The following is a 27857-nucleotide window of genomic DNA, read 5'->3' as shown; positions in this document are numbered from 1 at the left end:
AAAATTCTTGGAGTAATGTTTCGAGTAACGGAGAATAACGAAGAGTTCGATTTTAGATATTTCCAAACTATTCGACTCATGCTAGAGTCTTCCTCAGGGTATAACAATTCGAAACGATGGAAAAAAAAATAAAATCTTTCATTTTAATTCTCCAGGACTGCAGTGCCGAAATTAGTAGCTCTATAGATAAAAAAAATCGAAACACAAGGATTCTTCCAGAAACTCCCCAAAGAATTCGTCCAAGCATAGTAAAAAAATCAATGCTTCCTCTGGGAGTTTCTTCATAGATCACTCCACTTAAAAAAAAACCCTAAAATTTCTCTAAAAATCCATCAGGAATTTCTTCAAAAATACTTCCTAGGATTTTAAGTTTTTTTTTTGTTTTTATTATTGTTAATTTTAACATCAGCTAACTCTACACCACCAGTTCTACGAAAAATTATTCCATGATTTTTTTTATTGGAGTGTTTTTCAAGGTATAACGAGTCGAAATGTTGGGAAAATTCTAAACTTCTGTTAAATTTCCCAGAACTGCAGTGCCAAAATTAGAAGCTCTATGTTTCGAGGAACTGTAGATTGATCAAATCCTTGAGAAATCCTTGATAAAATACCTTGAATAAAATCATGTAGGAATTTTAAAAGGAATTCCATGGAAAAAAGTTAAGGGATGTAAGATTTTCTAGAAGAATTTTTGGGAAAATTTTTGAAGAATGCGTTGTATCATAGGATAACTTCCGAAAGAAATTTTGCGGAAGAATTCTTGCAGTTATTCTTGTTAGCAGTTGCAGTTAGCACTTGTTAGGGGAATCCTTAGAAGAACATTAGAGGAATAGTTTGTAGAATTTCTAGCTGAACTATTGAACAGATCCATGGAAGCGCTTTAATGGAAAGTCTTGCAGGAAATTCCAAAACATATCTACAGGAAATCCCGAAAGTTGTATTTTTTTTTAATTAATCATGGATTAATTCCTTTTGGGAGTCTTGTAGAACTCCTAGTGGAATACTTGGAGGAATCCCAGAAAGCATTTTTGCAGGAATGCCTCGAATGCTGGTGGAATTTTGGAGAAGGTTTTGGAGATAAGAATATCTTCGTGTCTTTTACATGATATAGAAATACGAAATGATCATTGGCATTGATCTCAGATACTAGTTGAGAAGCAGGCCTTGCCGCAGTTGGGTCGTTACACCAAGAAGATTAGGAAATCCCTATAAAATGTCTGTTTCCAAAAGAGTTTCCGAAGGAATCCATGGTTGAATACCTGGAACATTTTCTTGAAAAATCTTCGAAGGAATTGAAGATAAAATCCATCCAAGAGTTTCGAAAAAAACTTCTTGAAAATCATGTGAAATGATTTTGAAAGTTCTGAAGAAATTTGGAAATAGACTGTTGGAAGAATGTCGTGAGTCACTTGCAGAGTAATTTCCGGAAGGGACACTTAATGAACATTTTGGAAATTCTCCTGCTTTCAGGTTTAGGATTTTTACAGGAATTTCTGGAATTACGAAGGAATTCTTGAAATTCCACTATGAGTAGGTTTTGCATAAGAATGTCTCCTAAGATATTGTTTATGAATTCCTCCAGCAGTTCCTCTAGGGAGCGAAGTAGAATAATAATTGGTAAATGTAGCGGTTTTGTTCACTAATATCCAAGATGCTCCACAACCCAACGAGAAGTTCTTTCTAGGGTTAATGTAAACTGTAAGGTTTTCTAAACGATCATGAGATCAGGATCTCCAGATCTCTAGATGTAGGATCTCAGTTCAACAGCATCAGCACCTACTACAGTCTGAATGACTACCACGATATTGGATATTTGGGTAGATTTAAAAAAAAAAGTGTTTTCCAAACAACAGCAAATCATATCCTGAACTGGAGTATGCACACCCACCCAGAAGCACAAAGCAAGATTATAACTAAATTGTGGCAACTGTTGGTACGAATATCAAAAGTAAATATATTTTATAAAATTATAATAACATTTGTTATTGTTTTAGCTAAGTTATAACGAAAGTAGTTTCATTTATTCAAACAGATGTAAAACAACATGTTACATTGTGCATATTATTATATTTGCCCATAACATGATTTCGTAGCACATTGTATTATTTTTTTTTTTTTCGTAACAAAATTGTATCACAATTTGTTGTTTTTTATATTGCCGTGAATAAGTTCGATAAAAAATATTACTTCGGTCACTACAGCCAAGATGTTTATTACAAAACTTATAGCATATTGGTTTTGAAATAGATAACAAAACTTGCGATCTCAAGTACCTACCTAATAAGTTGATTATATTGAACTTTGATATAAACTTGTTAAAATTATATCTCAATTTGTTATATATTTTTGTTTTAATTTGTGAGAGTTAAGATGGAAATTTTGTTAATTTAACCTCCAACTGTCCAAATTTTATCATAACCGTTGTTTCAAAAATCATTGTAACAAGATTACAACACCTGTAACTTTGTTTTCTCCATCTTACAGAGTAACGACGTACATCAATCTCTGAGGGGAACCACTGCCTGAAAATTGTTTAAACTCAATTCCTCTTTCATTTTCATTTAACAACAGCAGCTACCCACACATCCACCTCCCGTTTGCTTTAATTGATTCCTCCGCATCTCTTTCGCCGGAGATTCATGACATAATTATAACATCCCGCCGCCCGGCCATCGTAATCTTTGTTGGATCGTAATCGCCGCCATCGCATCGCCGCAGAATGCGTTGGTGTGTTAACGATCACTTAGGGACCCCATTAGTGTCGGCCAGCGGTGCGGCGCAGGTCCATCACACCACGACTTGGGTGCCCCAGCACACCCGGCCAAGTCTCGAATGTGCGAGACCCGGACGGATTCAATCGATGATTCCGCCGACTGACTGCGGGATCGGTATAACATAATCGAACACATATAAACATTAAAATTTGACTAATTCGTGATCATGTTTTGGGACCTTTTCGAAGCAAACGAACATTGGGTGTAGTTCCAACCAACCAACCAATAAGCATACCGTCCACCCACCCGTGAGATTTTCGGTTGTGATTCTGTTATGTTCGTTCGTGATTTGACGGCTATTGGGGGTGGGTTTGAGCTTACAACCGTTCGTTGTTGCTATTTAGAGGCAGGTGATGTTCAAAAATGGGCGGAAAATCATTTGTAAAAAACTGCTGACCTTGTGTAATGGGTGCGCTCGTGATTAACCGTTTTAGGAAACTGGGACGTTCGGGGTGGATGATTCAGCCATTGAACGCTTCTTTGTGGGTCATTGCCAGACTACATTGTTAGATACAGTATGGTAGTTAGTTGAAAAGACGCCTAGACGGAGTTTTTTTTTTGTACTTAACTCATCACCTTAATATTCCTGTCAAATAACACAGAAAATATGCTAATCAAACATCTCAATTCTTCTCTTTTCAGGTACGTCGCTAATAACGACCCTTCAATTGACCGTCGTCATTGTACTATCAATGCCTCACCCTACTCGTAAGTGTCAACTTCTGCATTCTCCACAACCAAACTTGAACTCAATAACGTACGTACGTACCTACATCGAGAAGACTCTCACTTTCAACCGGTGACGAACCCCGTTTTTTTTTTTCGTCAGCTGCCCATTACCATTAGCGCATGTGTAGTGTACACATAACCTAGCCCTACATCGTGCGCGCTCGAAGCATTGACCATGATTTGAATACCAATGCGATGGGGGCCATCATTAGCATCCTTCTGAGACACGGGCATAGCCTCGTAAAATATACAGAACAAGCCCGCGCGTTCACGTTCAAGCCACTTACTTACGGCGACTTGAGTGTGAAACCGTATTTTTTCACTGCTGTCATTTCGCAACTTCTCAAGATAGGAGCGGTTCGCGCTCCAGTGGTGATTAATCGAGCGTGGAATTACGCTCGCTCCACCCGCATACAATTCGCAATAACATCCGATGTCAAGTCGACAATTGGTTGTTGTTCTTGATATTGAAATAGCCTAGCCTGGCCATAGCCTAGCTGAATTGAAAAAGTGCTACTGGACTATTGAATACCATGAACTCGTTGCTCATAGCCGAAGTAAGTGTTCAGTTAACCCTTTTCAGGATGCGCATTGTGAGCGGAAGAAACCACCTCGCTTGTGCTGTGTACCAAGAGCGAGGTTCTTTTAGCCACTTACTCATTATCAGTCCTGATATCAATCATGATAATACAGTGGTTTATACATGAAAAAGCTCTACTTTGGCTCCCAAATTTTTGACGTTATGGCTTTTGGCGACATCAACGATGGAGCTCAGCATTGGAGATCCAGTTGTAAGTCCGCGTGTACGAGATATACATGGTCGGCGTTAAGTCAGACCGGACCATCTGTTTTCAATGATTTCGAGAAAATGTCCTGCAAGCACTTTATAGTTCAAATCTCCGGCACTATTTTCAGAAAAACTATTATTATTTTATGTAATGACACATCTGCATCAACATAACCTCGAAAAGTTCAGGTTTAACGAATTTGCCAGCTTATCTTTTCCTGTCCGAAAACGCCGACCACATCTCAGGCAAATGATGTTTAATGCCAACAGTCGATTTGGGATCTCCACTGATACACACCAGACTTCACTGCCGTACAGTAGCACATCCCAGACAACCAATTTACACGTATGATGAAGTTTATGTTCATGTTATACATACTTTTATGCGGTAAAGTTACATCGCATAAGATGCAGTAAAAGTGCCTTATGCGTACAGAAGTGGAGGCGCTATACGTGCATTGACGGTAAAATAATAAAGCTATATGACTTCAGGCGATATCTTATGCGATGCACGGTGTTTACTATTGCGGCGTAATATAGCATCTTATGCGACTTAATAATATTCGAAAAAAAAAACAATTCTTGTCACCTCAGTATTGAACTAAGAACCTTTGGATTTTCGAGCCACACTTCACACTGAACACCAAACACTACTTATGAATCACACTGATTAAATGTCATGACCTTCTAACTCACCTCAGTGTTGGAATGCACTTGGTTTCCCTGCGCTCTCTGGAGCTCAAACGTGATTTCCCGCACAGCTATCATTACATCTCTCTTGCTAGCACCACCCATTATAAATTGTCAGGTCATTAAAACAAAAGTGATGACTTTATAACTTATTAAGTAACCAGAATTATAACTGTTAACTTTCATGTAGCTTTTTGGCACTCCAACAGCACCTCTTTCATTGTTATTACATATCACATCGCAATATACCAACGTTAACGATTCTAGCTTATGCGAGTTTGTATGCACATTTTAATGAGTTTATTTTTCCTTTTATGCGATTTTGTGTGTACACCAATGCGAGTTTCACTGACATAATAAGAAAAGTACCAAGCGAAGTCGTATAATCAGCGCAGTGCGCAATTAGGCGAATTCAATTGACACTTTGCGAGTCCGCTCGAACTCTTTTGCGAATAAGTAAAGTTCGTCGCAATAAAACATCAGTATCGTCTACTACGATGTAGTTATACATTATAAAAGTTAATTTGCACTCTTATATGATTTTACCAGATACATCGCAATAAGTTCAAAAAATAACATCATGTATGATGAAAATTGCCCCTCAGCCGTATATATGTATATGCGATAGTGAGTTAAAATAGTACTTTATACGATGTACAGCGTACATCCTTACGCGATTTTTGGTTGTCTGGGATATTTCATGTTTGAGTTGAATATTCCTAGTTTAGTGTGTTGATTATAGTCTAACCGTTTTCCCAAATATTTCTTGAATTCTCAGAGGCAGCCCTCGTTTTTTTAATACGTGTCCCTATTTCAATCTTGATGCTGCTATCGTCCACCATTTGACTTCGAAAACAAATTTGGAATGGGATCCTATCAGTTGGTAATCATTTTTTTCAATTTAAATCTGACTGATTTCGCTCTTAAAACAAAACATCAAACTTACATGGCAGCTGCCATCTACAAAATATAGAAGTTCCTGCATTTGCAGGAAATTGCTTTCAATTTGGGAAAAACCAGAAGAATTTTAGAGTCACTCAGTTTGCCATTATGGGTTTCCCAAATAAAAACGAGTTGAATAGACAGCTATGTTCACAAAAATAGCGGTACAAGCCGTTTTCCATAGAAAATGGCCAACTTTGACAAGTTATAACTTAGTTCAAATATGAGCGATTGAGTAGAAAATTTGACAGCGAACTACAAATATGGTGAATATTGTTATAGCAAAATCTGAGAATTTTCGGAGGACGTGGAAACACTATGTGAAATTGATCAAAATATGAACCGTATACTAAAGCTCCATTGGTGAAATTTTGAGCAACATCGAATAAGTTTTCTGAAAGTTATAGAACTTTTTGTGAAACTTATAAGATTTTTGAACACATTTTTAAAACATTTTATCTCAATATGAACTCGATGAAACTTTACATTTTTTTGTTACAGCTTATTCCTAAGGCTTTCATGTGCAACTTCGTTTGTGGTTTTATATTCACTACAAAAAATATGAAAAATGTGCTTATGTAGTTGACGATGTTTAAAAATTTACCATACTTTGCACATATGATCTGCCAATCGTTTTCCACCAATAAAAGTGCATTAACTGAACGAAAAATGCATAGGACCTACTCTTCATATGTAGTTTAGTAGGTCCTGTATAAAAATGTTAGATTATGAGAGTTTGAAAAAGTTGAAAATACCTGGCACTTTTAATGATCATAATATGATAAATTTCCAAATGATGCTATGATGTATATGTTCAACAGATTTTTCATATTTTTTGTAGTCAATATAAAACCACAAACAAACAAAAATAAAAAAGTTTCATCGAGTACATATTGAGATATAGTTTTTTAAAAATGTGCTCAAAAATCTTTTTCAAAAAGTTCTATAATTTTCAGATAAATTATTCAATCTCTCTCAAAATTTTACCAATGGAGCTTTAATATATGGTTTATGATTGGTCAAAATTTCAGCGTTTTTGATTGACGTATAAAAAAGTTATGAACATTTGAATGAAAAATTATTTAGACCAAAAAATTGCCGTACGGACAATTGTTTGATACACTGTAGTTAGCCAACAAAAATAATTGCAAATGCATGCTTACAGATTTCACATTAGTCAAGCAGGTGAAAAATTAGAGAACCGCGAAGAAAAAAAAAATCTTAAAAAACTCATACTTTGAGTGATTTTGCAAAAGTTAAATGTTCCCCAAGCTTATTAGAAAGAAATTCATTTGAATATATTTTCCAAGAAAAAAAGAGTTGAAAATAAAAATGCTTCGATATTTCTTAAGTTTGGTAGGAATGATATTTACCAAAAATAATTAGTCCCGTATTTTTTTTTGTTTCGACCTTAAGTTGGCCATCATGAAAATAGAGTGTTAAAAAAAAGAATTTCTCTTTTTTTTTAATTTTCGAACCGTTGTAACTTTTGAGCCAAAAGACCGATTTGCAATCTTTTTCACGAATGAACAGATTATTAATTCTAGATTTCAGCAAAAATATCGCGAAAAAAAGGTAATAATCTTAAATTTACCAAAATGTTCAAAATATCAATATTTTAAGATTTTCACAAAGTTGGGCCACAACGACCACATTTAATATTTTTCAACGAAAGTTTAACTATTTTAAAATAACACATCAGAAATGAGAAATGTTCTTCAAGTCGTTTTTTAAATTGCTTTTTTTATTTCAAGTTTCGTGTTCAAATACATATGGACTGACTATGCTTCTTCATTATTTAAAAATTGCCGTTTATTTTATTGAATACTTATTTATTTTTATGTGCCATGGGCTACTGGGTAAACAACAGTTAGTAAAAAAATACCAGTGAATTCGCCTGCTGCAAGGTGATAAACCTCTACGAATTCATTCAGTGATTGCTTCTGAAGTTTATTCTAAATCCCTCAAAAAATTCTTCTGGTTTTCCCAGGAAAGTTTTTTCTCAGATTCTTCATAGAGTTGTTTCTGAGATTCATTCAGGAGCCTCCTCTGATGTTCCTCCAGGAGCACCTTCAGAGCTTGATCTAAGAGTTTTTCAGAGATCTCTCCAGAGGTTCATTCGAGGGAGCCCCAGGAGTTCCTGATGTAATTACTCCAACAGTGTCTTCTGGTATTCCTCCAGGATAAAATTCTGAGAATGCTCTAGAAGTTTAATCTTGGATTCGTAAAGAAATTCCTTTTAGGATTTCTTGTTTTGAGAATTCCTCCAGCAGTTCTTTCCGGAAATCTTCAAAAGTTTGTTTTGTGTTTTTTCAAGGAGTTCTTCCTGAGATTCCTCAAGGAGTTTCTTGGATTCCTCCATAGGGTTCCCTCAGAAGTTTCTTTACGAATACCTCCTGGAGTTTCTTCTGGGAATCCTCCAGGATTTCTCAAGAGTAGTTGTCCAGGAGTAGATTCTGGGATTTATCGAAGAGATCTTCAAATATTCCTCCTTCAGAGAATTCCAGCCGTGATTTCTTTCGGTATTCCTCCAGAAGTTCCTCCTGGAATAATACACAGTACTTCTTTCTCGAGATTCCTTCCGCAGCCTTCTGGAATTTTTCAAGTAGTTTCTTAGTAGATTGAATTGATATTTGACCAGGGGTCTATCCATGGTTCCTTCAGTTTCCTCTGTGAATCTTCCAGGAATTCCTCCGAGATTAGTGTATTTAAAAGTTCATTCATCTGGAGGAATCAAAACAAACTTGCTAGAGAAATTCTATTTAAAAAAAAATGTCGGGGAATGGAGGAGGAACGCCGGAAGGCGATCCCTAAGTAATTTCGGAAGGAGTTTTGAAAAGAATTCCGGTATGAGTTCTAAGAGGAATCCCCCAAGAAGTTTTTCCTGGATAAAACGTAGAAAGAATTCCTGGAATTTCTGAAAGAATGCCTGAAAAAAAACTTCTCAAGCAATTCCGGAAAGAACTTCTGGAGGATCCTGGCAAAAATCCAGGGTGAAATTCCTGAAGGAATCCCACAAGGAACCGCTGGTGTAATCTCCGGAGAAAATCCTGAAGGGATCCCAGATGAAAGTATGGTAGAAATTCATGACGGAATTCTAGAAGGAATTCCTGTGGGAATCCTGTTAATAGTTAACACAGCGCAACATTTTTTTTGTCTCAAGAGCAAACTTATGTGTCTCCGAAGGATTTTGGGCCGCTGAATCCGAATCCGGGCTCAGATTTGCTCCAACACGTCACAATTTTGAGCTATACCTCAATTTATAGGGCAAAATATGCGATTTTGGGCTTTTTTGACTGCAAACCATTAAGCTTGGAAATATTTTTTTAAGCAATCAAAAGGTTAATTGGTCAATTAACATCTGAATTAACGACTCATGCAAAATATTTCGTTTTACCTAATCAAATTTGATAGATTTTAGCATTTTAAGTTAGTATGAAAACTTGCATGCAACTTTTGGAGGGTGACTTGTATGGGAAATATCGTACCTAACATAAATCGCTTAAAACTATCAAATTCGATTAGGTAAAACGAAATATTTTGCAAAGGTCGTTAATTTAGATGTTAATTGACCAATTAACCTTTTGATTGCTTAAAAAAAATATTTCCTTGCTTAATGGCTTGCAGTCAAAAATGCCCAAAATCGCATATTTTGCCCTATAAATTGAGGTATAGCTCAAAATTGTGACGTGTTAGAGCAAATCTGATCCCGGATTCGGATTCAGCGGCCCAAAATCCTTCGGAGACACATAAGTTTGCTCTTGAGACAGACAAAAAGTTAATTTTTATTACGCTGTGTAATGGAAAAATCCCGTAAGAAATTCTTGGCGAAACCGAGAAAACATCTCCTGGATCAATCCAAGAAAGAACTCTTGGAGATATCTCAGAAGGAACTCCTCGAGGAATCACAAAAAAAAACTCCTAGAAGATCTGGAAGATCCTGGAAGGAACTCCTGGAGAAATCTCAAATTTTCATAAGAAAAAATCTCAGAAAAAAAAACTTCTTGAAAAATCCGAGAAGACTCTTGAAGAAATCCTGAAAAGAAAGAGTGAAATCCGGAAGGAACTTCTGGAGCAATAACTCTGGAAAGAAAGGAAGAATCCCCAGGAGATATCCGTTAAGTAACTAATGAGAGAATCCTCGAAGGAGCTTTGGAGAAATCCAAAAAAGGCTCAACCCAAGCAACACACATGGTTACAAAACAAGAACGCCAGCGTATGTAAGGGTTGCGCAGTAAGTCACAGCAAACCCCTTACATGCGCTGCCCGGACTGTTTTGTAACCATGTGTGTTGGGAAAGAAACTCCTTCGCGAATCTCTGAAAAAAACTCCTTGGAAAATCATAGAAGAAACATTTGAAGAATATCCAACTCCTGAAGGAATTCTCAAAAAAAAAGAAACTTCTTGACGAACCCAAGAAGACACAGAATTGATTCCTGGAGGAGCACCAGAAAAACTATATTATATTCACGCTTGTTTGCAATACTGGCAACTTTTTGTAGTATTTTTTTCCAAAAGGTGTCAGAAATTTTGGAGCTTTTAAATTTAATTTTTACTGAATTTAAGTAGGTTTTCCAAAATCCATAAAAGTCTGATAAGTGGTCAAATAAATTAAAACGAAATATTTACCTATTTTCTTCAAAAAGCTTTTGTGAAATCTTTCTGTACACTGGTCTTTGAAAGTATTCCAATATTATGTGAAGTAAACATGTATATACATAAATAATATAACCAAGATTTTTTTGAAACAGTTATGAAAACATAACACATATTGTAACTAATCCGTATCGACGTATAACAGTTCCTAGATCAGAAATGTATCAATGTCCGGCTCTGGTCGTATTCTCATTATCATTTAACCAAAACTGTAAGTGTTCTTATAAAAGTTTTTTAAAAGTTCCATAATTTCCGCAATGGTAACGTTGAATCTCTTCAAAAAAAAAAAAAAGTGTTGTGCATAACAATGATCCACTCCAACTACATTACTGGCAAGGCTCTACCCAAAGAAGCGTGTAAAAACAACTCCAACACATGATTCCGATCAAGCATGGAATTGTTACGAATTTTGCATATAATGCACTTTGCGTCGTCACAATCACCATCGCTGCCGCCTTCGCCATTTACAAAGCCAAAACCAGCCAACTGTAAAGTCCATCAATCTCTGCCGCGGTTTTCGCGCATCGTAGACAGGCGGTTGTGACCGCCACCTTGAATTGAAACTTTGTTTTCGGCATTGTCGTCGCTCCGCGAAACAATCTTGCGAATTTGTTGTCATGTCACTGCTGCGCCGCTGCAAGACCGGAACCGACTAACTGTCGGAACCTGCAGCGGCGATGTTTCACCAAATGAACTAACGCTGCATAGTTCCGCCTGTCTGGAGGTTGAACCGACGATACCACATGGCTATGAGAAACCTTGGATGCGGTGGTGTGGTGGCGTTAAATAGAAAGTATCATCTATTTGGGCAATGATGATTACAATAGCGTGGAAAGAGAACTTGAAACTGACTAAATTGCCGTATAGAAATTGCCTCCTACTCAGGAAGGTGCTTTTAACTTGGAGGAATTTCGCAATTTACTTACAAACTTAATAGTTGAACGATTTCGATGGTTGCTTCCGAAATTTCCGTCGTGTTCGCAAAAAAAAGATGCAAATCCATTTAAATTGTCCATCAGTTGGTTTTCTCCCAATTCTAAATTTAGCACACTGAAGTCTAATCATAGAAACTAAGTGCACCGTTTAACGACAGCTCGGAACAACTCTGATTTATGATCGATTCCGTAAAACAATAAACTCTCCTCCGATCCAACACGAAGCTTTACATAATCTGCACTAGCCTCTATACCACCAATGCAATTTGACTGACTGCTAACGACTGTATTGACGAGTATTTCGCTTGTTTTACGGCTCTTTCAATGTACGAAAAAGCCGTTAAAATTTTTACGAGCTTTTCCCGCAGCAATCATCTTGCTGGAGCACTTTCACGCTCATCTGACCTGATCGACTAACACCAACTGCACTTCTCTTGGATTCGTCCAGTGTGGTAGTCGTCGAGCACGTATGAATTCGCCTATTAATTTCAGTCATGCGGATGACGAAAGCTCATAATTTATAAAAGCACTTTTACCCGATCGAATATTCATGTGGCTGGAGTAGGTATGTGTGTTGTAAAAGTGCAGTGCGCAGTCCACCCCCAACCCGGCTCAATCAAGGAGCTTCGAACTGCAACAACGCTAACGAAACGTTGGTTGGTTGCAGTTTGCCTTTGTAAACAAGAAGTGTTCGACGGAGCCGGTGTGTCTACGGGCACGTGCGATGAATAGCTAATTTTTCCGTTTTCGGGGGATATTGAGTTCACGCGTGACTGGCTACCTTCAGCGGGCACTGTGGATTTTGTTTACATATATCGTTGTGGAGGTCGATTTCAATTACGGTTGGAAATCAATGGGGCAGTGATGACAGAAGAACCTAGCTGTTCTCTGGATGGCTTGTTCATTGTATGATGATGATTAACCTGGGCTTGTTAGGGGAATATCTGTAAATAAAAAGAAAATCGCGTTAAGTACTGTTCCTTTGAATTGCACTAAGAATTTGCATTCTTTGACAGATCAGATACGTATTTCGACCTCAACTGTAAGGTTGTCTTCAGTGTCTTGTACTTGACTCGACTCAAAGGATGCAAATTCTTAGTGGAATTCAAAGGAACAGTACTTAACGCGATTTTCTTTTTATTTATTGTTCATTGTATTTCATTTTATCTTTCACCCGCAATAGTAGTAGTATAGTATGTTTGTTTTGTGGTATAAACTAGATGCTTTTCCTTTTATCAAACTTATGTTTGCTTTTCTTCAATTTTTTTCTTCTTTTTTCCCTTTTTTTTTTTTCTTTTTTTGAGCGTACCATTGATTTCATTCTGTTTGTTTTTCTATTACTTTCGTTCATTTAAATAATCTACTACTTGAAGTTTTTACCTGCTCAGCTTTATTGTCTGTCTTAACGAGATTTTAACCATAGGTTAGTTCATCTCGAAATCCACACTTAACTTTCCTTCCTTCGGGAGTGGGATTCGATCCCGAGTCCTTGGCCTGCTAGTCATGTCCACTCCACACTATTTATATATAATTTTTTTATTTTTTTTTTTACTCATTTTCGAATGTTTATGGGTTATAAACATCGAAGAATTTTCTAAAAAAAATGGTTATTTATGTGTTACTGTCTAAATGTTTGAGACTGATACAAATTTGTTTAACACGGCACCATGAAAAACAAAGGGATGATAATATACTGTCGTTTGCATTGTTGTACACTTTTAGCCTTTTTTTCCTTTTATTACAAAAACTTGCTGAAACTCCCTGAGTTGTTTATGTTTATTATTGCATCTAAGTATTTTTTTTTCAGCAAAAATATGATAAATGATTATGCAGAAAAAAATGCATTTCTTAAAGATCAGTTTGTGTGAGATAACTTAGGAACTCTGCTAGTGAGATTTTTATTTTTTTTTTCATGTCACATTCAACTATACAAACTTAATATTTTTGTCCCGTATATATTTCGTCTTTACCCATGGTGCAAAACGTAACATCCAATCTTCCAGGAAAAAAACCCTTACTGACTTTTACAATATGTCCAGTAAATTTCATAGAAAAATCATAGTACCGTAAACCGGGGTCAAATTGATCTCCGGGTCGAAATTGATCAGGCGTTTTTCAGTTAGATGAACCATACTTAGAAAAGTTTCTTTTCAAGTATCGTGTTGTTCGAATCTGATACTAAACGATATTCGTAAGGAAATTATTTGAAGTGTGCTTTTTCTAACAGAAAACCGTCTGATCAATTTCGACCCGGAGATCAATTTGACCCCGGTTTACGGTACACTGGAACCTCTTTTTATGCACATGACTGGGACTCTAGCTGGGACTGCATAAATTAAAAATATGCATAAATTAAAAAAGGCATAAAAAGAGGGAAATTTATGCATAAATTAAGTTTGGGCTTTAATTGGGGAATCTAGTTCGCGAGAACAGGTCTTGCTCCTGGGCAATTGAGGTGGGCCTAAGGGGGTTTCCGTAAAGTTCCCACAGAACCCAAAAAGGGGGTTCCAAGAGGCTTCAGGGGTTATTTCGGGGGATTTGAGGAGCTTTCAAGGGCGTTCTGTCAAGATTTTTTGATGTTTTCATGGGATTACGGGGAATTCAGCGGTATTTCAATAGTATTAAGTGGGTTTCAGGGGCGTTCCAAGGGGCTTTAGGGGCAATTCAAGAGATCTCAAGAGCCTTAGAAGGACGTTGCAAGATGTTTTAAGGGGCGTTTTAAGGTATTTCACAGTCATTTCAGAGCGTTTTAGGGTGTTTCAGGAACATTCTAAGGGCGTTTGATGGCATTTCAGGGGCATTTCAAGGGGTTTTCAGGTTCATTTCAAGGGGTTTTATTAAAGGCGTCCAAAGGGGTTTTAGAGGCATTTCAAATTGATTATGATGATTGCAAGGGCGTTTCAATGGGATTACGGAGATTTCAGGGGCGTTTCAAGGCATTTTAGGTCAGGGTCGTATCAGCGGGTGTTAAGGACAAGGTATTTGGAGTACATTGCTCAAAATTTCTAGAGCACCGTTTTTTAGAATCGTTGATCGGATTTGGATTAAAATGCATCACGCTGTTGACAACCACTGAACAATTAGCGTGATGCATTTTCATCCAAATCCGTTCAACGGTTCTAAAAACGGTGCTCTAGAAATTTTGAGCAATGTACTCCAAATACCTTGTCCTTAAGACAATCTTGAAATCAAAGGGGGTTTCAGGGGTGTTTTAAAAGATATTGTGTTGGGGTATCTAAAAATCCTTTGAAACTTCCTGAAATACCTACAAGATCCCCCTGAAACCGTCACGACCCCATGTAACGCACCTTAGCCGGTCCGAAACCAGGAAAAACTCATCGTAACGCTTCCGTAACGCCTCTGAATCCCGCCGAAAATGGTTTGAAACATCCTGAAATGCTTCAAAATCTCCCTTAAACCCCATCGGACCCCTTGTATCGTATCTGAGAGGCCCCAAACCCCCCATCAAACTCCTCGTAACGGTTAAGTAACGCCTCCGAATCCCGCCAAAAATGCTCTGAAACGTCAGGAAATACCTCCAAAATCCCCCTTAAATCCCCTCGGACCCCATATAATGCACCTGAGAAGCTCCGAACCCCCCCGAAAACGCCTCCGTAACGCTTCCGAACGCCTCTGAATCATGCCGAAAACGGTCCGAAACATCCTGAAATGCCTCCGAAATCCCCCTTAAACCCCATCGGACCCCATGTAACGCACCTGAGAAGCTCCAAACCCCCGAAAACTCCTCCGTAACGCTTCTGTAGCGCCTCTGAATCACGCCGAAAATGGTCTGAAACATCCTGAAATGCCTCCAAAATCTCCCTCGGACCCCATGTAACGCACCTGAGAGGCTCCGAACTCCCCGAAAACTCCTCGTAACGCCTAAGTAACGCCTCTGAATCCCGCCGAATATGCTCTGAATCGTCCGGAAATGCCTCCAAAATGCCTTTTTAGCCCCCTCGGACCACATGTAACGCACCTGAGAAGCTCCGAACCCCCCGAAAGCTCCTCCATAACGCTTCCATAACGCCTCTGAATCACGCCGAAAATGGTCTGAAACATCCTGAATTGCCTCCAAAAATCTCCCTAAACCAAAACCCCTACAAACGCCTCCGCAACGCTTCTGATAAAATGCTCTGTGGCCTTCTGGAATGACTCCGAAAGCCCCTTAAGACCCACTAGGACCCCATACAACGCACATGAGGATGAGACCTTCGGGAACACCCAAAAACGTACCTGTGACCTTCCTTTGTTCTCCCCTGTTAACACCCCTTGGCCTCTGTTGCAATAGTGCTCGTCATTGTTAAATATTCTTATGCACAATATTGGTTCTGAATAGCTTTCCCTCTTTTCATGCAGGGCATAAAAAAGGTGCATAAATTAAAAGTGCATAAAAATAACATGCATAAAAAGAGGTTTTAGTGTATCTCAGAAAAAGGAGCACTCGGCTAAATTTCACTAGGCCTTTTTTGTAGCTAATTATCTGTTATTTCATAAAATCGGGTCGAACAAATTTCCTCAAGTGCATTTCAGGAATTTTCAAAAATTCAACTTTTTCTCTTAAGTGATAACTTTTTTGTCATTTGTTCATCCATCTTGTCTCACAATTCAGTGAACTACATTACATTTTCGCTGTAACATATAAAAAATAATAAAAGAAAAAAAAAACAAAAATTCTTTTTTTGTGTTTTTAAGTATTATTTATTTACACTTTTGTTTGCATAAGTTCTCCACATAGGGGATCGTTTAAGTGTAGAATTAGCGTAAGTTAAAAAACACAGCATAAAAATAAAAAAAATAAAAAAAGACAGAGATGAACCAGCCACGGGCTGAAAGTCTCTTTAATAAAGACAATAAAAAAAATTAAAAAAAAACAACAACATCATCGGGAACCGGAACCCTACTTTGCGCTATTTGTTTTGCTTCTTTTTTTCTGTTAGATCCATCTCGAAAGTAAGGCTATAGTCAAAATTGTGAACTGATTATGCCTAAATGAACTCAAATAAAGTTGTTTTACCCTTTGGAATTGGAGGAGTCGTATATGGCCCCAGCTATGAAACCGATCATAGCAAACGTGTTCGAGACCAACGAGGTTGCGACAGCTGCGGCAGAATAATTCGACTCTGTAGAAAAAAAAACTTAAAAAGTTCAAAAAAAACAACAAAAAATATATTGAAAAATTTAATGTGCCTAATTATAAATTTGTTGTTTGAAATTTTTCTCGGCTTTCTGAGCACAAATTTATAAAATGTCAGGCTAAACAAGCTCTTCAACTATGCAAGTGCTCAGACACAGGCCAGGTTCCAGTAGAAACGTTGAGCCAAACAAAAAAGGAGAGACATATACACGGTAAGGTGATTCCAAGGGAAAGCCAACTCCAGAGAAGTTAAATAAGAGCCTAGGTTTCAGGGATGTGTAAAAAAATATCCACGGGGGTTTCAAGAGTAAATTTTAGAAACTTATTGAGGAGTTCAGAGAAGTTTCAGTGGGTTCGGAGGGTCTCATGTTGGTTTCAGAGGAGTTTCTGAAGGAGTTTCAAGGAGAGATGAACGAAGATTTTAGGGGGTTCAAAGGAACATATGGCTCAATTGAGAATGGCGAATGTTCTAGAAACAAAAAAGCACTTTTTCCCAAAATGATCCACGAAACGAAGAAAATAAGAATGTCCGATTGTTTATTTAGTCAATTATGGCAATCGGACACGGTGGTTTTGCTCGCTTTTTCATCATTCTGGAGAAAAGTGCATTTTCAGTTTTGGATATTATGCTATTCTCATTTGAGTCTTAAGAGCACGTGAGGCAGTTTTGAGAGTATTACAGGTTTTTTTATAATGAAAATTTGCAGGAAATTGCAAAGAATTTTATTTTTTTTATTGACAAAAGTCTACGAAAGAAGGAAGCGAGGGATGGGTCTGAGTTTAGTAAACCTGTATGAGCACATTGCATTCATAATATAGCAAGTGATCACTAGTTATGCTAGCAAATTCGATGACCTTAAAAATGGATACCTTTGAAAACTCCTTCCACTGTCTCTTTCCGATAAGTCTCCCAACATCATCTTAGGGCGATACTGGATGAATTTTTACATTTTTTTTTAATTTTTGTTTTATTTTTCAATATTTTCAAAATTGGTTTTCGTGGAAGGATCAAGATACCTCCTGATTTTGATCGTTCCGCTAAATGTAAGAAGAAATTAATTTTGAAAATATTTTCCTGTTATTTAATAAAAAAAATCAAAAATCTTGTCTTCAAACTGCTCATAATCCTTATAAATTTCATTTAATAATGCAACTTCAATGCAGATTCTTAAGTGGAATTTACTTAAATCGGGGTTCGAAAGTAATGCAAAGAAGCAGTTTACATCTTCAAGGTAGATAAGCAAATGTCTTACAAAATTCAAAATTATTAATCTAAATTATAAAAAAAAAAAATAAAAAATAAATAAAAAAAAAATAAATTGATGATAAATCGACTGATTTGGTGGAATTGATTATGTTTGGCTACGCATGCCATAAAGAACGCCGTTTGTTCAATAAATGACTGCGTAGCCAAACATAATCGAAAAAAATAAAATAAAAAAAAATATCTTCCAACCGATTTTTAGGTACATTTTAAATTGCAGTTCCCTACTTTAATCCATCTAATGTCACATACAACGTCAAAATTTTGTTTGAATACGATCTGAACACTTGATTTCGTTCATACCAGCATGTCACGTATCAGCCCAATTGGTTTCGTCGGAAAACTGTGTTGCTCATTGCTTTTCAATTATTCGTACACTGCTTTCAATGCACAAATGACAGGCTAAACTCCCGCAATACCAGAGAAAATTCAAGGAAATGGTACATTCAAAATGCATGCTCTTGAAACTACTTTCCGAGAGGCTAGGTCTTCGCTAGATTTCTTAATGAATTTCTATATTTCTTTATTTGTACAAAAGCGGGAGAAACCAGGACGTGTTTCGACTGAAGTTCTTAAACGTTTTGTATGTGATAACCGTAGTGTGGCCAGCAAAAAAACACCCGAAGAAGGCCGGCAGGGTACCCGGGTACCCACGAAATGGAAATGATCATATCTCAGCGATTTTTCCACCGATTTTAAAAGTATTTGCCTCATTCAACTCAGAAACTCATTATCTATCGAGATCGTATTTGGTTAGACCGGTCCGATCACCATTGGTACCGGAAAATCCGGATTTCCGAATCCGTGTTTTTATATAATACAATATACGGGATTTTCGGTAGGTTAGTAGCAATTTCGGTACCAAGCATCGTAAAATTTCTTTGGCATATTGTATCTGACCGGCCTGGAATCATAAAACGTGTTGGCTTTGAAACTGTGATTTCGGAACACGCTTCCCGTGAGGCCATGGTTGACCATAAACACTTTAAAGTATCCTAGCCTTACCAATGTGGGTTTCAATATGGTATAAGGACATGCTCCCAAAAATATGGATTTTCCGAAAACCACGGTGATTAGATCGGTCTAACCAAATATTTTCCCGATAGATGATGAGTTTCTGAATTGAATGAGCTAAAAATTTCCAAAATGAAAAATTTACGGAGATATGATCATTTCAATTTCGTGGGTACCCGGGTACCCTGCCGGCCTTCCACGTAATAAAAAAATGCAGGAGCCCCTCCCCCTGCCCCTCCTCACTTTAAAATTCGGTCAACCCCATTAATAGATGTATATTCACGAGTTCTAAGATCTAACAGAGTTCCAACATCCTAGTCTCAATAACCATTAAAATATCGAGATTTGAAATTGAAAAAGGTACCCGGGTACCCTGCCGGCCACATAAGTGTTAATTTAACTAAGAAAATTGTAATGTCTCAATAAATGTTTTAGGCGTCTGAAGAGGGCTGAAGAGTAGTAAGCCGAAACGCGTGACGCGAATTATGCTGCTTTTCTTATGTCACCGAAAAGATCCAACCCACATAAATTAGTAAATTAGTGAAGTTCATCTTCTTCTTCTTTATGGCTGTACGTCCCCACTGAGACTTGGCCTGCCTCGATTCAACTTTGTGTTCTTTGAGCACTTCCACAGTTATTAATTGAAGGGCTTTTTTTGTCAGCCATTGCATGAATTCGTATACTGTGAGGCAAGTACAATGAAACACTATGCCCTGGGAGTCCCCGACCGATACGGGAATCGAAGCCGCCGTCTCCGGATTGGCGATCCATAGCTTTAACCACTAGGCTAACTGAAGACCCCGACTGAAGTATCCAATTTGTCCAATGGTTTCCACAGGATCCACCATCCCACTAATGACTTCCAAGCCGCCTTCCGAGATCCATAATGATCTCCCGATAAGGTCACCTGACCATTCCTTCACGTACCTAGTGAACTACCTCGACCGAACCACTTCCCGCATCCACTCGCGGAGATATTCAATTCATGCTTTCATCCGATACCGCAATAGAGATTAATGGACTTTTACCCCCAAAACTACACACAGCACCAGCGTCTGCGGCGGTAGTAGCAGCAGCCAAACGAAGGCAGACTACCGGCGATTGGCGATCAGATTCATTCAAAGCTAGCACAGGTAGGTCCAGTCGGTGGCACGTGACCGGGCGACCTAATCAAGTTACCGCCACTGACTGCCACTCACCAATCAACCAAATCGGCCCCGTCGCCGGTCGTCCCTTTGGGGCTCTCGCAGTCGCAGATTGGCACCTGGGTCGTTAATTATGCGTCACTGTCGTCGGTCGCTAATCAGCTGCTGGCTGCCGCCAGAGCCCATCGCACTGAATGAGGTGTTGATGTTGAAGGGATTGTAGCTGCGTGCACGAGTATCGTATATTCTCCAAATAACCCCGTCCGTCGAATCGGAAAAGGTGATTGTGTAATTAATCCGTGGAATGATTAATTAAACTAGTGGGACAGTATACCTCTACGCATGGAGTGTACCTATTGTTGTCCACGGAGGAAGGCTCCGCGACGCAATACGTGAAAAAGTGCGTGAGTCGGTTGAATCGAATGATACGACAAAATTGAAACTTTCAATCGCCAATGTCACTGCTTGCATTATGTAATGTATTTCCTCGTGGATCCGTTTTGGAGACTTCAACTGGGTATAGTAATTAAATAAAAGCTTTTGCCGGATAACCTGAGCAGTTTAATCTACGATTTAAACGACAAGTAGTATGGTATAACTTATAATGCCCGAATTGACTTCGTTTACGCTTTATTTTGAGCCAAAAGCATCTCCGTCCATGAAGCCATGACACAGTGTCACATTAACACACATTTAATATTGGAAGCGGTTAAACCAATAGTGACGGAAAAACACGCTTATTATTTTTAAAAGGAATTCCTAGAGAAACCTCTTAAATCACAAGACGAATTGCTGAACAAATTCTTGATTAAATTTCTGGAGGAATTGGTGGATGAATTCGTGACAAAATATTCCAAAAAACGGCCAGATGAAACCCCCCTGGATTTTTGAATGGATTATTAATTTCTGTAGAAATCTCTAGAGAGTTCATAGATAAATCACTTGAGTAATATCCAAAGGATTTCTTAGATGCATTCCTAGAAGTGTTCTTGGATAAATTCCTAGAGTAATTCCTATAAGAATCATTGCAAGAATGCTAGAGCAATCTCTAAAGACATCACTGTTAAGATTCAAGATGAAACTCCTCGATAAATCCACGAAGTAATTCCTGAAAGTTCTGGGGAATATCAGTGCGAATCCCAAAAAGAAATCCTGGAGAAATCCGAGAGAAGAATTCTGAAGAAATTCCAATGTAAAGTACACCGGGCAGGTTGAAACGGGTGGGGTAATATGAAAGAACGGGTTAACATGATATTATCTACACTGCAAAATTTTTTTGCTGGTATTCAGCAAACATTGATGTTTTTTGCGTGCTGATTGCATTCAACAATACAAATTACTGAGTATCAGCAATTATTTCTCAAATTGCTGAACCATCCTGCAGTTTTGACAGCAGTTGATCAGCAACGTTGTGCTGAAATTCAGCAAGAATGTTGCTGAAATTCAGCAATTTCTTTTGCAGATTTTTTGCGTGCTGGAAGCATTTCAAAAATGTTGGTGTGTAGTCATTATAAACTACTTGAATATCATAACACATAGTTTTTGAATCAAACTATCTTTCGACAAATGATCAATTTCTAAATTGAATTAAAATCTTTATCAAAACTTCGCGTTTCAACTTGCCCCGGTGTACCTTATCCACCGGATATATTGTATGAGTAATTTCTTGAGAAATATCATCCATAGTGATGTGTTAATGAAATGAAGGGATCCGCGCAAAAACTCTGGATAAATCGCTGATAGTACGTTTGGACAATCCCAGTAGATATGTCTAAAGGAATCCTATAAGGGATAATTGCAAGAGCTCCTACAACAATTTCTAGACAAATTCCTGAATAAATCCATGGAATACATTTAGGACGGGGAATTGGAGAAATCCCTTCAGGAATTTCCGGATACATCCCTGGAGTTCCTGCACAAATTCTTGGAAAAAGTCCCACAGGGATACCAGCAAGAATTTCTGGAAGAATGCCAGCAGTAATTTATAAACAGTATTCGCAGAGAAACTTCTGCTGTATCACAGGAGGAATACCTGGAAAAATTGTGTGGAAAATCCCGACGAAATTCCTGAAGAAACATCAGCAGAAATTCCTGAAATAATTGTGGACCATAAGAGAAATTCCTGAAATAATCCTTAGAATAATCCATAGAAAAATTATTGATTAAATCCACGAAGTAATTTATGGAAGGAAATCTTGAATATCTGGGTACATCTTTAGAGAAGTTGCTGTAGAAATTGAAGCAGTTCCGCAGAAATACCTGCAAAAATTTATGAAGGAATCCCAGCAGGAGTTTCTGAAAATATCCCAAGAGAAACTTCCGGAGATATCACAAGGCATGCCTGGAAAATTGTTGAGGACATGCAGTACCGGACAGAGTAAAGCACGCATTAATCGATTTTCTTTCAAAATGAATCTGAATCAGCTTCTACTGCACAGATTGACTTACTGGACATTCTTATTATTAAATTGACCTTATTATTAAACTAACCTTATAGGGAAATATAACTATGTCATGCAAGCATTTTTAAAGTTATCGCAAACCTATTTTTTGAAAATTTAAAAAAAAATATATTTTAGAATAATTCCGAAATTTTAATATTCAGACAAATAGTTCTTCTGAAAAGTTGAACAGTCTAACGAAACACATAACTTTTAAGAACAGACTGGTTACCCATAGCAGTTCGTTTATAAAACATATAAAAAACTAGCGGTACCCGGCAAACTTTGTCTTGCCTACTGCGTTTTTTGACGTTTCAAGTACCTAGTCAAGCCCAAGTCCCCGTTCAAAATGTATGAAAACCCGATTTGCCTCATAAACCTTCCTTGGGTGAAAACTAACACAACAAAACTTAGACGACCCAAATCGATACATCCGTTCGCAAGTTATGCGCGGTCCCACGTATGCCACTACATTTATATATATATAGAAGATAATACTATTTTTCCTGAAATGGGAGTTCTGCGATATTATATAGTTTTGCTTAGAATTATCTATTTTTTTTTTCACAGAACAAATTTCATGATATTGTGAATGACTATCACTAGATCTTGAGATTCAAAGCCCCAAACTTCAGCTTTTTGCATAAAAAAACAACCAATTCCCACTTTATTTCGTCCAGTACTGCATCTGAAGGGAGTCTTACAGAAATCACCGGTAGAAGTCCTGGAGGAACACCAGCGAAAATCCCTGGAGAAATCGCATCCATAATCCATAAAAGGAAGCATTCCTTCACGAATTCCTGAAAGGTTTCCAATAACTATTTAAGCTGGAGCTTTAGAAAAAAACAACACCAAGAGAAATCCCTGTAATAAGGACTAAAGAGTAAAGTTTGACGTTCGTTCTGTTCAAGAGATTACTAATGTAGAGATAACTAAGAAGAAGTGAAGAAGTAAAAAAGCAAAAAAGCTAACAAAATCAGGTTCATTATTGTATTCAAATCTCCTGAAGATCTTAAATCGTCATTTGTCACGCTGTACAGTAGAACGAGTTAAAAAAAGGGGGACTTTGGGTTTTTCGGCAAGAGTTTCATAATTTCTCAAGTACTTTTTATAGGTACATATTTTTTTGTATATGTGGCCAGGATCGAATGACGTCTACAGAAACATTGTAAAGATGCATACTGTAAAGATGCATATCTTTTCTGAAGAATGCAAAATTCAATCTCATCATTTTAAGGCAAAACTGGATGCATTTCCTCATTTTTTGGATTTTAATTTTTCATTTACATTCGAAGCAATATTTTCAAAATCAATTTGCATACGCATTTAGAGGAAAGATCAGGGTATCCCCTGATTTTTTTCCTAGTGGAAAATGTTTTTCGTTTTTTCATTTCATTGTAATTTTTTTAGAAATTTTGATTGAAAATGGTTTTTGTGAAAATGAAAAACACTTACCACTACGGGAAAAAAATAGATGAGGAGATGCCCCGATCCTTCCTCTGAATGCGTATGAAACCCGATTTTGAAAATATTGCTTCGAATTGAAATGAAAAATCAAAAACCAAAAAAAGAGGAAATGGATCCAGTTTCACCTTAAGGTGGTAAGGCCGTTTTTATTTATTTTTAGAGCACAAACTTCAAAATCCTGCAACTTTGAAAGGTGCACATATCAGCAGATTTTTTTTTGCATTTTTTAAATAGTTCCTCATACACTATCGAAGCACAACAAAAACGCTACGAGATCGTACGGGATTCCAAGAAATTTAAAAAAAACCTCCTTGGAATTGTTTTTTCGGTACAACTTTCTTGAATCAATTTTTAGATTTTTTTTTTTTTTTTTTGATGATCTGAAAAGTTGTGGAGGCTACAAAAGCAAACGTTTCTGCAGAAGATAGCAAAAGACTCAGTCTTTGATTAAGAGTCTTTACAATCAAGTTTGAAGAAACGAAAAAAAACATATTTTATGTTAAATTGAAAGTCGAAAAACTGACCTCCGTTAGAAAATTAAAATTTTAAACTTCTACAAGTTTGCAGAATTAAAAAAAATAAAAAAATAAAAATAAATTTAAGAAATTTATATTAAAAAACAATTCTAAAAAGGCTATTTTTTATTTTTTATTTTCAGTACATGAGTAACTGTTTAAATTATGCAAAATATCAGCAGCAAATATGTGCATCTTTAGAAATTGCACGCTTTTGACGTTTGTACTGAAAAGTGAAAAAATGCCAGTACTGCCTTAAAATGTTAAAATAGACTGTTGCACCTTCTAGAGAAGATATGCATTTTTACAGTATCTTCATTCTACAGCTTTCCCAAACATTGTAAAACCCAGAGTTTAGTTAGAGGAGTTTAGTTGGAAATCAGAATATCCCTAGTATTTATCAGAGAATGTCCTAGAGGTTCATAACTAAAATATCTCTGAAATGATTTGCCAAAACTTTGCAACTACTTAACAGTTCCTGGATTATTTGAACACTTTACTTGAGATTCGTTTCTAGAAGCACACTGGATTCATTTTGCGAGAATCCTGAGAGTTCATTTGAGAAATCTTCCGGGTTTCACTCAAGATTTTCTTTATGATTTGTTGGAAGATTTGCTCCGAAAACCTTCAGTAAAATCTCCTGTTTTTTACACATTTCGCGATGTAGCTTAAAATGTTTTCCAGCAACTCCTTGGAAATGCTTTCCTGGAATTTTTCTGTAATTTTCTCCATGACTCTCAATAAGTTGTTCTATTTTATTATGAAATTCTGCTAGGTATATTGTGGGCATTCCCTAGCGAGATGTTCCCGAAAAATTTCATAAGTTTGTTACGGGTTCCAACTTTGGAAGTTTGAAATATAACTGGAATCTTGAATTGTTCACAGAACATTCCTGAACAATGTTCCTCTACAGAAAATTGACTTCAGATTTATTTCAGGATTCTCCCTAAGACTTGAGAACATTTTTTTTCGTTATCTTTTCAGGATGTTTTTACAAATGAACAATTTTTTTTTTTTTTGAAAATTAGAGCATTTTGTTTAAGATGGATTTTGTTGCCCCATTGATTCAACGAATTAAGAATATAGGGCCTTTTTTTCCTCCCCTGTTGGGGAAATTAAGCCACTGCGTCCAATAGACTGAACTTTTGTGGCATAAAGAAAGAATATAGGGCTATTGTGGATTATTTTTTGTGAGTTTCGATAATGGGAAGCCTTTCAGAATTCAGAATATTTGCTTGAGATTAATTCCGACATTTCTAATGCAATACATTCCAGAAAATTCCCTAAAGCTTGTTCCTGAAATCGTCTTGGATGGTACTCCTCCTCTCCTCTTCTTGGCGTAACGTCCTCACTGGGACAAAGCCTGCTTCTCAGCTTAGTGTTCTATGAGCACTTCCACAGTTATTAACTGAGAGCTTCCTCTGCCAATGACCATTTTGCATGTGTATATCGTGTGGCAGGCACGAAGATACTCTATGCCCAAGGAAGTCAAGGAAATTTCCTTTACGAAAAGATCCTGGACCGACCAGGAATCGAACCCGTCACCCTCAGCATGGTCATGCTGAATACCCGTGCGTTTACCGCCTCGGCTATATGGGATGGTACTACATGAACTAATTCCAGAGACTTCAGTGATATTCATTCTGAAGATCGTTCTAAGGTATGTTTCCAAATTCTTTGAAGATGCTTTATTTTTGAAATTCATTAGGGAAATTTCTAGGGGAACTTTCTTGTTCGATCTTATAGAACTCATGCAAGATTTTTTTTCCGAAAATCCACAAGAAATTAATTCCGGACATTTATTCTACAACAAATTTCCTGGGTCTCGTTTCAAGAATTTTGCAAGGATTTCTTATATTTCAGTGGAAACGAAACTTTAAACAATCGTTACGTTAATTATTGTGAGATATGCTTAAAAAATATACTGAGGAGATTTTTGCAATAAGTGACAAAATGGAGCACGTCAGCACTTGGTCTCTTGGCCACAAACACATGTCCCGTGGTATTGTGGAGATGCAGAGGTATGGTTGATAGCAATAATCACCTCACTCTAACATTTCTCTAACTTCTCAACTTTCTGTGAAAGTTTGGCCGGTGTTATTTTTGGTCAGTTGTAACTTCTCTGAGCTAAACTAAGTTTCAATCTCGTAGAATTTCATGAGAATTTTAAAGTGAAAGGTTTAGAAAAATAGCTGTATACGATGAGCGAGGTTTTTTTGGCGGTGTTGTACTTTTTACAACAGCGCGCGCCCTGAAGGGTTAAGAATCAACCTGAGTGATTCTGAGACTTCTGGCTTATTGGGGTCTGTCTCTTTCTTTACGTTCTTTGATGGATATCAGTTGATGGTTCAACATTCATCCACCAAGCAACAAGGAAGTATGTCACTGCCAAATTCGTGGCACACTGAAGCATCATAGTCGTCAGTATTACGTATTACATTTCTGACCATACATACCGGACACACATTTGGCCGGTCACCATTTGGTTCACTCAAATGCAACACGCCAAATCCATTGCTTAGGGGTATCCAATTAGTGTCCCCTATCAATACGATATTTGGATTTGCATTACAACCTCGTCATGATCGGCATACCAATTGATGCCCATCCGTCCAGCAGCGCCATGGAAATCGATGACAAACAACCCCCATTTCGTCGTCCGGAAAAGTTTCACTTTCTTTTCGAGGTTATATTACGGAACGTTGTTGTGAATGGACATGGCCGGCCAACCTATGATCACACCTGTCCTTCTGTTTGTTATCGACATTGGTCCTCGTTTCTCCAAACTTGTCGATCGTTTAAAATGGGCGTCGTCATCGCGATCGGATTGGATCGGTGTGCCGTGGCGCGGTGTCGGTTTTGTTTTGATTGCCCATTTGTTTGGTAGGAGCTCCTGAAAGCATTTCCTAGTTCGACATCGCGAGGGCGGCATTCGGGCCCATACATTTGGGTATCATTACATTGTCGATTGAGGCGGACTCTGTAAATGGCTGGGGGCGGCTCGCCGCCGCCGCCATTCGGAACCAGATATCAATCAGGTGGTAGGAAACATCAGGCGTTTTGTAAACCAAATATACAGCGGGCTGAAGCAGCCCATTCAACCGGATCAGCTCGTTAGGGACGGAGTCTTGAACAACTGTTCCGATCCATTATTTCCGAACGATAGTGATACATTGTAAGGGTAGGCTGTTGAATACGCACGTTGCATACGTCGACAGTAACGGATTGATAAATGTTCCTCTCTTAAGAAAAGCATTCTTAAAACCTTAGTACTGGATTACAAATAGTTCGATTTTTTTTTATATTCATGAAGCTTTCACGCCCTCTACACTTTTCTATGCTTGGGTTCGTCGCTTTTATT

At 37.6% G+C, this 27857-nt stretch overlaps 1 protein-coding gene across 1 annotated transcript in view; it reads left to right on the top strand.

Moving 5' to 3' along the window:
* Positions 1-3896, top strand: part of LOC109417137 (lipase 1-like) — a 533887-nt gene extending 529991 nt beyond the window's left edge. The window contains exon 2 of the transcript XR_009997535.1: positions 3417-3896. The gene's annotated coding sequence lies outside the window, so the exon portion shown is untranslated. The remainder of the gene's footprint in view (positions 1-3416) is intronic.
* Positions 3897-27857: the final 23961 nt, after the last annotated feature.

The sequence above is a fragment of the Aedes albopictus genome, chromosome 2 (assembly GCF_035046485.1).
Source record: "Aedes albopictus strain Foshan chromosome 2, AalbF5, whole genome shotgun sequence".
Lineage (NCBI taxonomy): Eukaryota > Metazoa > Arthropoda > Insecta > Diptera > Culicidae > Aedes > Aedes albopictus.
The sequence above is the reverse complement of the archived record's forward strand: the minus strand, read 5'-3'. Positions and strand labels throughout refer to the sequence as shown.